Consider the following 14,260-nt stretch of genomic DNA (forward strand, 5'->3'; position numbering starts at 1 on the left):
ACACAGCAACACCTAAATAGCACTTAAAAATCTGGGTTTTAGTCTTTGTGTCTCAGTTCTCCATCTATAAATGGGGATAATAATATTCCCTACTGCACATGAAATGTATTTATATGCACTGACAACTGTGATGCACTTAGCTATGATAGTAATATAAATACCTTAAGATAAGATATAGTCATTTGTTATTTTTCCTCTAAAGAATAAGATGCTGTAAGCATGTGTTCCTAATGTAAACCATATTCAAATGACACACACATCCTACAATCACCTTTTCTGAATTAGTTTCAAAATTCTCCTCCTATTTCTCAAGTCTGAGTTTGCTGTATCCTATCTTTTTGGTCTATATTTAGCTGCTGAAAAGAATAGATAGCAAAACAAAAAATACCATAATGCCTCTATATAAATCTATGGTACACCCACATCTTGAATACTGCATGCAGATCTGGTTACTCCATCTTAAAAAGATGTATTGGAATTGTGCAGAGAAGGGCAACAAAATAGATTAGGGGTATGGAACTGCTTCTGTATGAGGAGAGATTAAAAAGACTGGACTCCTCGGTTGGAAAAGAAACGACTAAAAGGGATATGGCAGAGGTCTATAACATTTTGATTGGTGTGGAGAAAGTGAATAAGGAAATGTTATTTACTCCTTCACATAACACAAGAACTAGGTGTCACTCAATGAAATTAATAGCCAGCAGGTTTAAAACAAACAAAAGGAAGTACTACTTCACACACGCACAGTCAATCTGTGGAACTCTGCAAGGGGATGTTATGAAAGCCAAAACTATAACAGGATTCAAAAAAGAACTAGATAAGTTAATGGAGGATAGACCTATCAATGGCTATTAGCCGGGATGGGCAGTGATACAACACCATGCTTTGAGTGTCCCTAGCTTCTGTTTGCTTGAAGCTGGGAGTGGACGACGGGCTGGATCACTTGATGATTACCTGTTCTGTTCATTCCCTCTGAAGCATCTGGTATTGACCACTGTTACAAGACAGAATACTGGGCTAGATGGACCATATAGGTCTGATCCAGCATTGCCGTTCTTATGTTCCCCTCAGACTTGGCTATTTCTCTATCTCCTCCCTGCAACATTCCTGCAATTACTTGGCTTGCAGAGCATGTTCAGGAAGCATCAGAATCACAAACTACTGTGTATATATTGTGGTGTCTGAAGTTGGTGACTGAAGAAAGTAGAGCAGCCATTGCCTCTACTGCTGTGCTTTGAACTTTGTAATATCAACTTCATTAGTTCACTAATAATAGAGTTAATTTCTTTATCCAGCCACAGGGTGGCAGCATAAACTTGAAAACTACTGGAGGGAACACCACAACAGAAAATATCAAGAATACATTACTTAAACTTCTTGAAGCAGGAACCCCACTGAGGTATATAGTTTATCTATGAGCAGTGCCATTCATCCCTATGACACTGAGTATCAATGTTAGATACTAACATGCTACAGTTATGTTATGCTACTCTGATGTTCATTTAAAATATATATGTTATAATTTTGGAATGGATATAAACCCTCATGTTTCAGGGTTTATGCCAATCTTTGACTACTAACTGGAGGACAAATTATCCCACATCCACCTACTGAAGGGTTTCTTGTACTTTCCCTTGAAGTGCCTGTTCACTGTTGGAGACTAAATACTGGACTAGATGCACCTTGGATCTGATCCAGTGTGGCAATTCCTATGCTCCTATAATTTTACACATATATTTTTATCATGATACCATATTCTGAAGACTACATGAAAACTCACTTAAATCACCAAAAAAAATGCAATCTCCATTTGAGAGCAAGCCTGCAACCTGATAACTGCACCAATAATACTACACAACTATTTTAAGACAAGGACAGAAGAATTCAGCCGTACAACAAGAGTATTTAGTCAGATTCAGTGTAATTGCTCAAATTTTAAATTTACATGGGACACTATGTCTAACTCCACCCCTGTTCTTGAAAGAGTGTAATGGAATCTTTAATTTCACCCCAAATGGCTAGGGCATCAATTTGTGTCATGAAAAATATGGCATCTGTAGCAGAAAGGTTGTCCCCAACATCATGGTGAGTCATTAAGTTCAACAATGACAGAAAAAGATCCACATTCTCAACTGAATCACCAGTATGACTTTGTCCGGTATCTTTGGGTACATCTACATGGCAAAAAAAAAAAAAAAAAAAAAAAAAAAAAAAAACCTGTGGCAGTGAGTCTTAGAGCCTGGATCAACTAACTTAGGCTCACACTGCTGGGCTAAAAATTGCACTGTAGACATTCAAGCTCTGGCAGGAGCCAGGGCTCTGAAACTCAGCAAGAGCAGAGGGTGTCAAAGCCAGGCTGCAGCTCAAGCCAGAATATCTATACTGCTATTTTTAGCCCGGTAGTATAAGTTCTGTGAGCCTGAATCAGTTGACTATGTCTCTTGATACTCACTGCCGTGGGTTTTATTGGCTGCGTAGACGTACCCTTAGCAATCTCTCATCAAGGTCCTAATTGAGCAAGATTTTCCCTTAGCTTGTAAGATACAAAGAGACAAAGACTGATTTACACTGGATGCTACCTCATCATTTCTTAAAATCTCTCCTGCTTCAACCTGCTCAAAGTGCCTTCCACTCTTTTCATCTCAGCTTAAAGCTCTCCTTATTTGTCTTTTTTTAACTTTATTGATGATTGAATTTTTATGTTTTGCAGAACAAAGAGATTTTTCATATAACAATGATAGACTTTTAAAAGTATTCTATAATAATTTTTTGTATAATAAATATGCTATATAGATAAAAGCTTAGCATAAAGTGTAATTAGCTATTATTCATAGATTATGTGCTTATTTTTGCTATTTTTCATGTATTTTGAGATGGAGCAGCTTGCAGAATTGTAAATATTACTCTGAAAAGTATGAAGAGTTGCTTCCTGTAATTTAAAATTCATGTTTCTAATGCCGCATTTTACAAACACATCTCTAAGTCAAAATATGTTTTGCAGTTCAATCGAACTGATGACTGTTAATTCAAATAGCATCACTTTAAACAGTTGGCTTATGAAAGGGAATCTTTAAGCTTTAGCTTCAATTGTTGAGCAAATGTTTCTATCATTAAATGACTCCAATAAACATAATGTAAAGTTGTTTGTGATAATAGGATCATATAGGGTTAGAAGGGACTGCAGGGGTCATCTAGTCTCTTCATAACATAAATTTCAGAGGTGCTTGAGGCCAACAATGTGGATGCTGAATTTGTTAATTTTTATAGACTTTATTCCCAAAGTCGTTTTAAGTAAAATAAGTTTTGTCTTAAACAGAAACATTTAGTTTAGGTTAATTCATTAACTACATCAAACACCTAGTCAGCTTTACAGTTTAAAACACACAAGCCAGATGCTTGGTTGCTTTCTGGTCTTCTTGCACTATCTTACTATCAAAGAAGGCCAGAAAGCAACCAGATTGTCCAGTGGAGGATTCCACCAGTCTGGAGGAACAATCAGCTGGCACAGAACAGGTGTAGCTATTCCCCACTCAGCCCAAAAGTAGGCAGTTTGTCACGTGTGAGGCTGGAGAGTGATGTGCTTCAGCTATGATCAGCTGACATATGCTTGCTCAGGGATTATAGCCAGTTTGAGGAAATTAAAGTGGGTCCCATGCTGCTCTAAACTACATTGGGGCTCAGGTTGGTGCTGATGTGCCCTGAGAAGAAGGGTGCCATACGATGGTCCTGACAGGCCCTCATCTCTGCAGCGTCTAGCAGAAATTCCAAGACATAATCTCTTCTCTGTGGGAGGGGACAAAGGGAGGTGCACTTTAATATATGATAGAAGTTGATTCCTGGTTTGAAATTTCAAGCAAAATGTCTTCAGCTCTATCTTCATCTTAATGTATTGTGAAATCTCATGCTGGCTTTGTTTAGGGATGGGTATTCCTTCCCCACATCTCCCATCAATGAGCAAGAAGTTACATTGTAGTTTGGTTCATTATAGTTAGCACTTGTTTTATTTAAGTGGATGTGTTAACAATTTATAGAATTGATATTATAGTAAACAGCAGCCTGGGAAACAAGTAATGTGGAAAAGGCAATGATTGAAATGGTAAAGAAGAGAAGGCTGAGAAAACTTGTAGAGTCTCTTAATAACTAGCTAGACCCTTTTTAATGTAAATCCTTCCTAATTTGTCTGCTGCTAAACAGAATCTCGATTTGTGTAAATCAGAGTAGCTCCTGGCCTGTTGTTATATCTATGAATTCTGTTTTGTATGTATATTTGAGTCATAGCAACTACTGATAAAGATGTCAAAGACAGTAAGAGCTGACGTGGTTTGTTTGCTGTATTACTTTATTATAGCATGCTTGTTTAATTAGCATAGTTCCTTTCTAACATTTGGTTTTTGTAAACATTCAGTTGATGTTATTGAAAGCCATTAACAACATCTTAAAAAGAAGGGGAGAGGAGAAGGGACTCTGCTTGCTACAAGAATCCTATGTTCTCCTGCAAGTGCTTGTTCATGTCAATTCCAAGCAGGTGTATGTGCGCTGCATGCACAGTTCGCTGGAAAGTTTTCCCTCAGTAGTACCCGTACGGTTGGCTGTAGTGACCCCTGGAGTTGCACCTTCATGGCGCCCTCTGAGGGGCCCTGCTGACCCTCCGCCTCTTCAGTTCCTTCTTACCACCCATGATGATCACTGGGGTTGCTTAGCAAATGCTTTCCCTCTTGCATCTGTTGTTAAATACCTGTAAATAGTTAGTAGTAGATAGTTGATTGTTAGTATAGTGTAGCGTAAGTACTCCCACTTATTGGGTAGTTTATCTCCCCTTTCCTCCCGGGAATGGGGTATGCCTGGATTCAAGTATTGTGAGTCCTGCCAGAAACCTATGCCAAAGGATGACCCACATTCATCCTGCCTTAGGTGCCTGGGAGAGTCACATCAGTGGGATTGGTGCAAAATCTGCAGAGGCTTCCGTCTCAGGACCTAGAAGGATCGCAGTCAGAGACTGAAGTTTCTTTTAATGAAGGCTGCCCTTCGACCCATGGAAAAGAGCCCGATGGAGCGGAGACTGTGCACCTCAACTTCAGTGGGCAGTGCTCCGGCTTCTGTGAAGGAACTGGTACAGAGAAAGGACTCGACACCAAAGGAGTCTCGGCACTGGCATAGTTGCCCAGCACCAAAGGGCACGGCATGCGCAGAGCAGTGGCACCGCTCCCATTCCCCAGTGCCACAGAAGAAGAGCAGGAAGACGGGTAGAGGGCGTTCTCCAATGCCAAATTCGTTGTTTGTGGAAGCTAGTAAAATGCGACCTGTGCCGGGCCACTTGAGCCCTGAGCCCACTGCCTTGGAACCGTTGACTCTGGGCTCGAGGGAGGTCTCACTGAGTCAGAGTCATTGGACTCCCACAGAGGGAGAGACAAGAGGAAGACCTGCAGCTCTCCTCCATACCGGACACATTTGAGGCTGCAAGGGAAGGCTGCTCATTGAAGAGACGGCTCTGCCACCTCCATCTTGCCATAGCCAGGACCATGACCCAGCACCGAAAAGACCTACGATGCCGTCCAGGGGCAAGCCTGCCATGTTGGCGAGGTTGCAGTATCCCTGGCACCGCTCATCAGCGCCGACTGGCACCGCATCCCTGTGGTTGCTGAGGTGCGAGCATTTCTCCTCTGAATCAGAGGCTGAATCCTATGCCTCACGGGGAGCCAGCACCGCAGCAGGTGCCAGAGAGGAGAGGTTATGCACCTCTTCACAATGGCTTGGGTCCTGCATTGGCAGATGCCTTCTCAGTGGCCTCTTTGGACTCCAGGAGCATACCACTAGGCCCAGGGGTCCGTCTTAGTGAGATCTCATTCTCTTGATCTCACATCAGATGTGAGAAACCATCCCTCCCACTCAGCGGGGAGTGTTCCACTTCGACCCTGGCAACAACAAGTGGTTGGTGCCATGTGACCCTTCAGGAGCGCAGGATCCAGGGGATTGGTAAGTCGCACTCGGCTTGAATGATGCGTACTTCCACTTGGCCATCTTCCCAGGCCACAGGAGGTTTCTTCGTTTTGTTGTCAACCAATTACATTGCCAGTTCATGGTTTTGCCCTTCGGACTATCAGCAGCTCCTCATGTTTTCCCAAAATGCATAACAGTGGTAGCAGCATTCCTGAGGAGGAGGGGCGTGCAAGTGTTTCCTTACCTCGACAACTGGTTGATCAAAGGACATATCAGGGCTCAGGTGGAGTCAGACATGAAACTGAAAAGGACCACTTTCAATACGTTGGGCCTTATTCTTAATGAACAGAAGTCGATCCTCTCCCCCACCAGCGGGATAGAATTCATAGGAGCTGTACTCGACTCAGACCAAGCCTGAGCATCCCTCCCAGAGGCTTGCTTTCAGACCCTTCAGAGCCTCATAGAGCACCTTCAACACTACCCAGACACCACAGCTTATAACTGTTTGAAGCTGTTGGGGCACATGGCAGCATGCATCTACATTGCGCAGCATGTGAGGCTGCACCTCAGGCCTCTGCAAGCTTGGTTAGCTATAATTTATCACCCAGCTTGTCACAGTATAGACAAGATAGTCTCCCCACCCTCCTCAGTGTTAGAATCCCTGAACTGGTGGTGCAACATGAGCAATGTATGTGCAGGAGTCCCCTTTTCGGCCTTCCAACCATCAGTATGACTGACGCTTCAGCATTGGGATGGGAACCCACTTGGGGAACCTAAGGACACAAGGCCTTTGGTGCCAGTTGGAACTTTTACTTCACATTAATGTGAGAGAGTTGAGAGCAGTCCGTCTGGCCTGTCAGGCCTTCCAAGTTCACCCAGAGGGCAAGGTAGAATCAGTCTTAACAGACAATACGACAGCAATGTTTTATATAAACAGACAGGGTGGAGCACTCTCCTTTCCCCTGTGCCGGGAAGCCCTCTAGCTCTGGGACTTCTGCATCGCTCATTTGATACATCTGAAAGCGTCATACCTTTCTGGAGCTCAAAACGCCTTGGCCAACAATCTCAGCAGATCCTTTCTCAGTTATGAGTGGTCCATTCAGCCCGACGTGTTGAGCAGCATCTTCCAGTTGTGCAGTGTTCCCTGAGTGGATTTATTTGCTATGAAGCTCAATGGGAAGTGTCTTCAGTTCTGCTCTTTTCAGAATCTCAGCTGTGGGTCAATTGCAGATGCCTTCTTCATCCCGTGGACAGGGCAACTGTTCTGTGCCTTTCCACCTACCCCACTCATTCACAGGGTCTCACTGAAGATTAAACAAGACAAGTTGGTGGTGATTCTAATAGCCCCAGCCTGGCCTCGACAGCACTGCTACACCATACTGCTCAACCTCTCAGTGGATTCTCCGATTGCACTCATGCACCCAGACCTGATCACCAGGAGCACGGAACCTTTCATCATCCCAACCTGGATTCTCTTCACCTCCTGGCATGGAAGCTCCATAGCTGAACTCAGGGGAACTGTCATGCTCAGAGCCTTTCAGAGAGATTCTCCTAAGCAGCAGGAAATCTTCCACGAGGGCCACTTATCTTGCTAAGTGGAAGAGGTTTTTTATTTTAGCCACCAGAAGGGATATTCAGCCTGAGTTGGCGGCAATCCCCTTAATCCTCAACTACTTGTTGTATTTAAAACAGCAAGGCCTCACGGGGTCATCGATTAAGGTACACCTGGTGGCAATTTCAGCTTTCCACCCCAGTGAGGCAGGTCACTCGATATTTGCTAACTCCCTGGTGGGACATTTTCTGAAGGACTTAGACAGACTGTACCCTCCCACTTGGCAACCGGCTCCTCAAAGGGACCTCAACCTTGTCCTCTCGTGGCTGACAGATCCACCATTTGAGCCTCTGGTGATGTGCTCGCTGCTATACTTATCTTGGAAGGTGGTCTTTCTGGTCATTACGTCGGTTAGAAGAGTTTCTGAGCTCAAGGCGCTTACGTCAGAACTGCCTTATACTATTTTCTTTAAGGACAAGGTCTAACTCCGTCCCCACCCAGTATTTTTATTTAAGGTGGTTTTGCAGTTCCATGCAAACCAGGATATCTTCCTCCTGGTCTTCTGTCTGAAACTTCATTATAACAGTTGAGAACACAGGCTGCATTCACCTGATGTTAGGCATGCCTTGGCTTTTTACATTGAAAGAACCAAACCATTCAGGAAGATGACACAACTCTTCATGGTAGTGGTGGCAACGATGAAGGTGCTTCCTGTTTCCTTCCAAAGAACTTCCTCATGAATCACCTTGTGCCTCAGGACCTGCTATGACTTGGCGAAAGTATTGGCCCTGAAGCTAACATTCCATTCTACCACAGCACAAGCCGCCTCCACAGCTTTTCTGGCCCACATACCAATTCAGGACATCTGTAGAACAGCAACTTGGTCTACTGTCCACATCTTCACTGCCTACTACACAATTACCCAGCAGGTGAGGGATGATGCTGCATTTGGCAGGGCAGTGCTTCAGTCCGTAGGCCTCTAAGCTCCAACCCCCACCTCCTACAATCTGGCTGGGGAGTCATCTACTTGGAATTGACATGAGCAAGCACTCGAAGAAGAAAAATGGTTACTAACCTTTCTGTAAATGTTGTTCTTCAAGATGTGTTGTTCCTGTCTATTCCGAGACCCACCTGCCTTACCCATCTGTCGAAGCCAACTGACAAAAAAGGAATTGGAGAAGCGGAGGGTTGGCAGGACCCTATATAGAGCACCATAAAGGGTGACTCCAGGGGGCACTAGAGCCGCCTATGGGTACTACTGAGGGAAAACTTTCCAGTGAACTGTGCACACAGCGCGTGCACACCTACTTGGAATGGACACGAGCAACACATCTCAAAAAGCAACAGTTACAGAAATGTTAATAAATATTTTTTCCATTGAATCAAAAATGGCTGACCGTTAGTCTGCATTGTTTTAGTGTCTTGCCCACCTGACCGTGCTAGCTAGAAAGGAAACTGAAACTACACAAATTCAGACTGGAAATAAGGCATACATTTTGAATAGTGAAAGTAATAAACCATTGGAACTATTTACCAAGGGTCATGGTGGACTCTCCATCACTGGCCATTTTTTAAATCAAGATAGGTTTTTTTTCTCAAAGGTATTTTCTAGGAATTATTTTGGGGAAAGTCTATGGCCTGGATTATACAGGAGGTCAGACTGGATGATCACAACGGCCTCATCTGGCCTTAGAATCTATTAAAACAACAGGTGAAAAGAAATTATCTTGAAATTAAAGCTTCTCAATAAAATATGTTCGTTGGACTTACACTGAACAGAAATTCTTTTCCGCCTTCTCATTTGGAAGCAACTTTATACTTACTGGTTTCCAAATGCCTGCATATTAGTAGAGCATTTACACTTTGACACCCATTAGATATTAGCAACCACATATTTCAGTTTACAAAATGATGTTTCCACATCAGTGTGGTGATGTGATTCCTGCCTATAACAAGATTTTTGTTGCAGTTTTTCTTTATTTTTTCCCAATTACATTTTTTGTCACGCTTAGTGATGTTATGCTTGATACCCAGTCATGGACAAGTGTTCTGAATGAGCTAGTTCTACAGTGGCTGGATTTCCTCATCATCCCAGATGGTCACAAGTGCCTGCATATTTGCTTCTGTCCAGCTGGCCTCACGTTCAAGATACTTGAGATGATGATGATGGGAAAATGACACAAAACAGATCTATAATGTGTGCAGCCCTATTTGTACAGAAAGTGGCTTCTGGCAAACTTGACCTCTGTCAAGCAGCTAACTAGTGCACTGTGGAATGGTAGGGAAGGACTATTTCTACCATTGATACTAATATCTATCTACACTGGCCATGCACTGGTGGAGAATTAGCACAGTGAAGAACCACAAAGTGAATGGTTTTACTCAAAGGAAATATAATTCAAATAAAGTATGACTGCCTGTGCACCATTAGGGGAATGTTTGTGTGTTAAAGGCCAAATAGCAGTTAGTGTGGTAAATTCCTCTAGCATAGACAAGGCCTTAATGTATTTTCTTAAAAAATTACTATGAGAGTCAGATGACCGGTACCTGCTGATGGGGGACAGGCAGAGTGAAGGCAGTGGCTTCAGCAGATATTACAGAGCATTCTCAGACCAAGCCAAGCAGCAACTCAAGGGAGCGCGGGGCAAGTGACCTTGCATGACTCCCCCCACGTGTCACCTCTGATGGGAGTTTATTATAACTTTCAGTTGTTGGCAAATGTATTCTGGCTTAGAGGCAGTTGAACACTCAAGTCTTCTATATTAGTGCTACGATCATTTTTAAAAAATCCCAGTAAAGTAGCATCAGTCATGGAAAAGCCTCTGGACTGCTGTGTTTTACCAAAGGGTGATTTTTCACACTAATTGCTATCTGAAATATGAAAAAATAAAGAAAAATCTCTTTCTACAGTCACTCATTTTAATGAAGAGTGTTGTCTTAGATATTCTGACCAACTCTGGTATTTTCAGGTAAAGTTTAGAAGGCTGGTCATGTGGCTAAGACAGAGTACTGGGATGAAGGAGATCCCATTTCTGCAGACTTCCTGTGTGGTTGCTGCCAAATCATCTACTGCCTGATTATTTAAATATATATATATATATATATCCCATTTCTTAGCATATGTGCAATGTGCCTCAGGTGGTACATGACCAGGATTCATCACCAAATTTGGTCCGCTGGTTGGATTATTAGCATCCCCAGCTTGGGCCAGGTACTGACAGGGAATGCCATGTGAACGCTGATCCCACTGATGCTCATCACCTTTGAATATTAGGCTATTAAACTCTGATTGCCTCTCCTCCCCGTTGATAAAATGGGGGAAATGCTCGTGTGTTGTTGGAAAGCTTTGCACATCTGTGTTTGTAAAGTACTTTCTGATCTTTGGACAGAAGACATTGCAAAAATGCAAACTATTTTTTATATGAAAAAGGATCTCAGATTTCAAATTTACTAGGAAAATATGTTTGAGCCTCAGTTTTTTAGTTGGAGAATAGATCTTCTAATGTATACACTTTCTTGACTCAAGTTTTACTGCTCATTGGGCACAGAATTAGTCAAATAGCAAAAAAGAAAAAGGAAAATTAAATGAAACAGCAGGGAAGCTAACTCTCTATCTCTCACCCCCATCCCTTATTGTGTCACTTTCAGGTTCTCTTGCTCTCCTTTCTAATGCAAGTTAGAAAAACAGTGACTGGTGCAGCTCTAGTCAGCTGAAGAAAAACATTAAAAGCAGCATGCATAGAGGCCAGGGTTTCAACCTCTTTCCCTTGCTCGCTCAGGAAAACATCAATGACCTCTTGACACGTCCCATGGGAAGCACATACTGTGCTTTAAAATATTTTTAAATTGACATGAGCATTTGCCAAATAAATACAGAAAACTATATTAAAATAGCATTGTTTCTGTCTTGAACATACAAAAGTCATGAAAAGTCTGAGTTAAGGCTCCCACAGCACTCATAACACACTAAACCCTTTCTGGACAGTCATTGCAGCAGCATACATGAATCTGTATCAAAGGATTTATAATACATGCCCTCGGAACACTTCATAGCCCAGCAAAAACATTTTGGAAATGAAAAATAAAAGCACCCAAAGTAAGTTATGGCCTGCCCCTTTATTATTGTCACAGGAGACCTGGTGTTTTGGCTATAACCTTGTTCAATGTTATGTAACTCTATAGTCAAAACAGGGGTTTGCCTATTTAAATCTCTTGTGAAAATAAGAAATTAAAGTACTAAAAGTAAATTATAGCCTGGAAGTTTACTCTTGTTTTGTCTTCTTTTTGCTCCGATGGCTTATTACTGAGTGAGTTTGTATGTTAACAAAATATTCTACGTTTATTTGTGAGAACCTGCCACAGTTTCTACTTGTATTTTCCTACTGGTTTGAAGGAGCATCCAGTATTGTGGAATTCTCATTTAATTATTTTTTTCATTTGTTAAATTTACATGCCCTTTCCATGCTCTGGGGAGCCTTATCTAATTTAATTATCACAATATCTATCTTAATATATTCCTCAATCTGGTCCAACAGTCAATTAAATTTACAAATATGTCCAAACAGACATAATAATACAATAAAATAAAACTCCCTCCACAGGAGGCAAAATGATGTGAGCTACATGGGGTTTTTCTCTGACTGAAGAGTTCCTTTGAAATCTTGACACTGAATTTCCTAGCTGCTTTGATTTTAAGTCAGTCATTATTTCCTTAATAAATAAAGGAAGTTTAAAAAATTACTAAAAATGTAAAGACAACAGTTGATTCTTTTTAAACTAACAAAAATAGTGGCAGTGAACAGAACAAAAAAGAAATTAATAGCAGTTGGAGATAAATATTTGTATCTATTTTTAAAAAGCAGAATTAGCCCAATGTGTCCATGACCACCTGTCCGCTTACTTGTATTCTGTATCCCTTTTCCCTACCCTCTGTCTTCATAGAGTTTTAAGGTCTTCAGGGCACAGACTGTGTTGCCCTATACACCCAATCAGCTCATCACAGAATACGAAAGTAAACTATCCATAAGGAAGGAGGGCTTACCTTGTGCAGTAACTGGAGTTCCTTGAGATGTGTGTTCTTCTAGGTGCTTCACTTGAGGTGTGCATGCACCTTTGATCAGAGGTTTTCAGCAGGTGAACTCATTTCACCCATGCATGCACCCACCCTCACTATCATCATGCCCTGCACTGAGGGTATACAGGGCTGCAATGGAAGAACTGCCTTCAGTTCCTTTTCTATGGTATAGTCCGATGGAGACAAGACTCCAAAGCAGAGAGGAAGAAGGGTGGGTAGTGGAATACGCATAGAGCGACAGATCTTGAAGAGCTCCAGTTACTGCGCAAAGTGAATAACCCCTTCTTCTTCTTTGAGTAGTTTCCCTATCAGTGCTCCGCTTTTGGTGACTCCTGATCAGTATCCTCTGAAGGAGATGGATCTAGAACTTTTTGCCGAACTGATGGTAGCATCTGCTCTAGAGGCATGTACTAAGGCATAGTGCCTCAAGAAGGTGTGAACTGAAGCCTATGTGGCATCTTTGCAGATTTCAGGAGGGCAACAGATGTGGACTGAGATTCTGGTAAAATGGGCTGTGACCCTAGAAGGGAATGGCAGATTAACAGCTGCATAGCAGGAGAGGATGTAGCCAAAAACCCAATTAAAAAGTCTCTGGGTGGACACAGGTGTCTCTTTAACTCTGCCTGCGATAGACATAAATAGCCTGGAGAAACTAAAAAAGGTGTAATTCTGTCCCAATAATATTTTAGCACTTTCCTAATATTTAAGGTGTGAAGGGCAGCATCCTCCCTAGTCTGATGAAGTTTAGGGTAGAAAACTATCAGATGAATTCTGATATGAAAGTCCAAGACAACTCTGTGTAAGAACCGCAGGTGTGATTCAAGGGATACCCTATCGTTGAAGACAACTATGGAAAGTGGATCATCCCTCAAAGTCTTTAAGTCACCAACTCTTTAAGCAGAGGTAATTGCCACTAAAAAGGCAATTTTCATGGAAAGGTTTGAAAGGGTACAAGTAGTTAGTGCTCAAAGTAAGGTTTCATCAGAGAATTAAGAATTAAGTTCAAGTCCCAAGTTGGGGTGCATTCTCTGACATTTGGGAAGAGGTTCAATGATCATTTGATGAATCTAGAAGTTGCAGGGTGAACAAATACCAAGAAACTTTCTACAGGAGAATGAAGTGCTGTGAAGGCTAGTAGGTGAACTTTAGTGGAGCTCAAAGAGAGACCTCCTTGTTCAGAGTGAAAAGGTATTTTAGAACCTCTAAGACAGGCAATGGTGACTGCACCAGAGGTAAAATCTTTTCCATTTCTGAAGTTAAGTTTTCCTGGTAAGTTTCCTTCTACTGTTCAACAGGTTTTCTTGAACTCTCTGGAACAAGAGAGTCCTAACCCTGAGAGCCATCTAGGTACCAAGCCCTGAGTCATAGTGTGTTTAGGTGGGGGTGACAAACATTCCCTGAATCCAGAGAGAAGAAACTGAGCATCAGCAGATTGATGGCTGGCTGGAAGAAGAGGTGAAGTAGGTAAGCAAACTATACCTTTCTAAGATACGTTGATGTGATCAAAATTACCAAAGCTTCATCCTGTCTAATTTTGATTAGAACGCTGAGGATTAGCAGCGTTGGAGGAAAGGCATCAAGGAGACTTGTTAATCAAGATAGGAAAAAGGCATCCCCCAGGGTATGGTGACCAAGACATCCCCTTGACAAGAATTTTGCACATTTCCGGTTGATAGCAGGGGTGAGAAGCTCTGTGT

This window comes from Emydura macquarii, unplaced genomic scaffold (genome assembly GCF_026122565.2).
Source record: "Emydura macquarii macquarii isolate MOO-44397 ecotype Brisbane River unplaced genomic scaffold, CSIRO-AGI_Emac_v2 contig_1363, whole genome shotgun sequence".
Taxonomy (NCBI): Eukaryota; Metazoa; Chordata; order Testudines; family Chelidae; genus Emydura; species Emydura macquarii.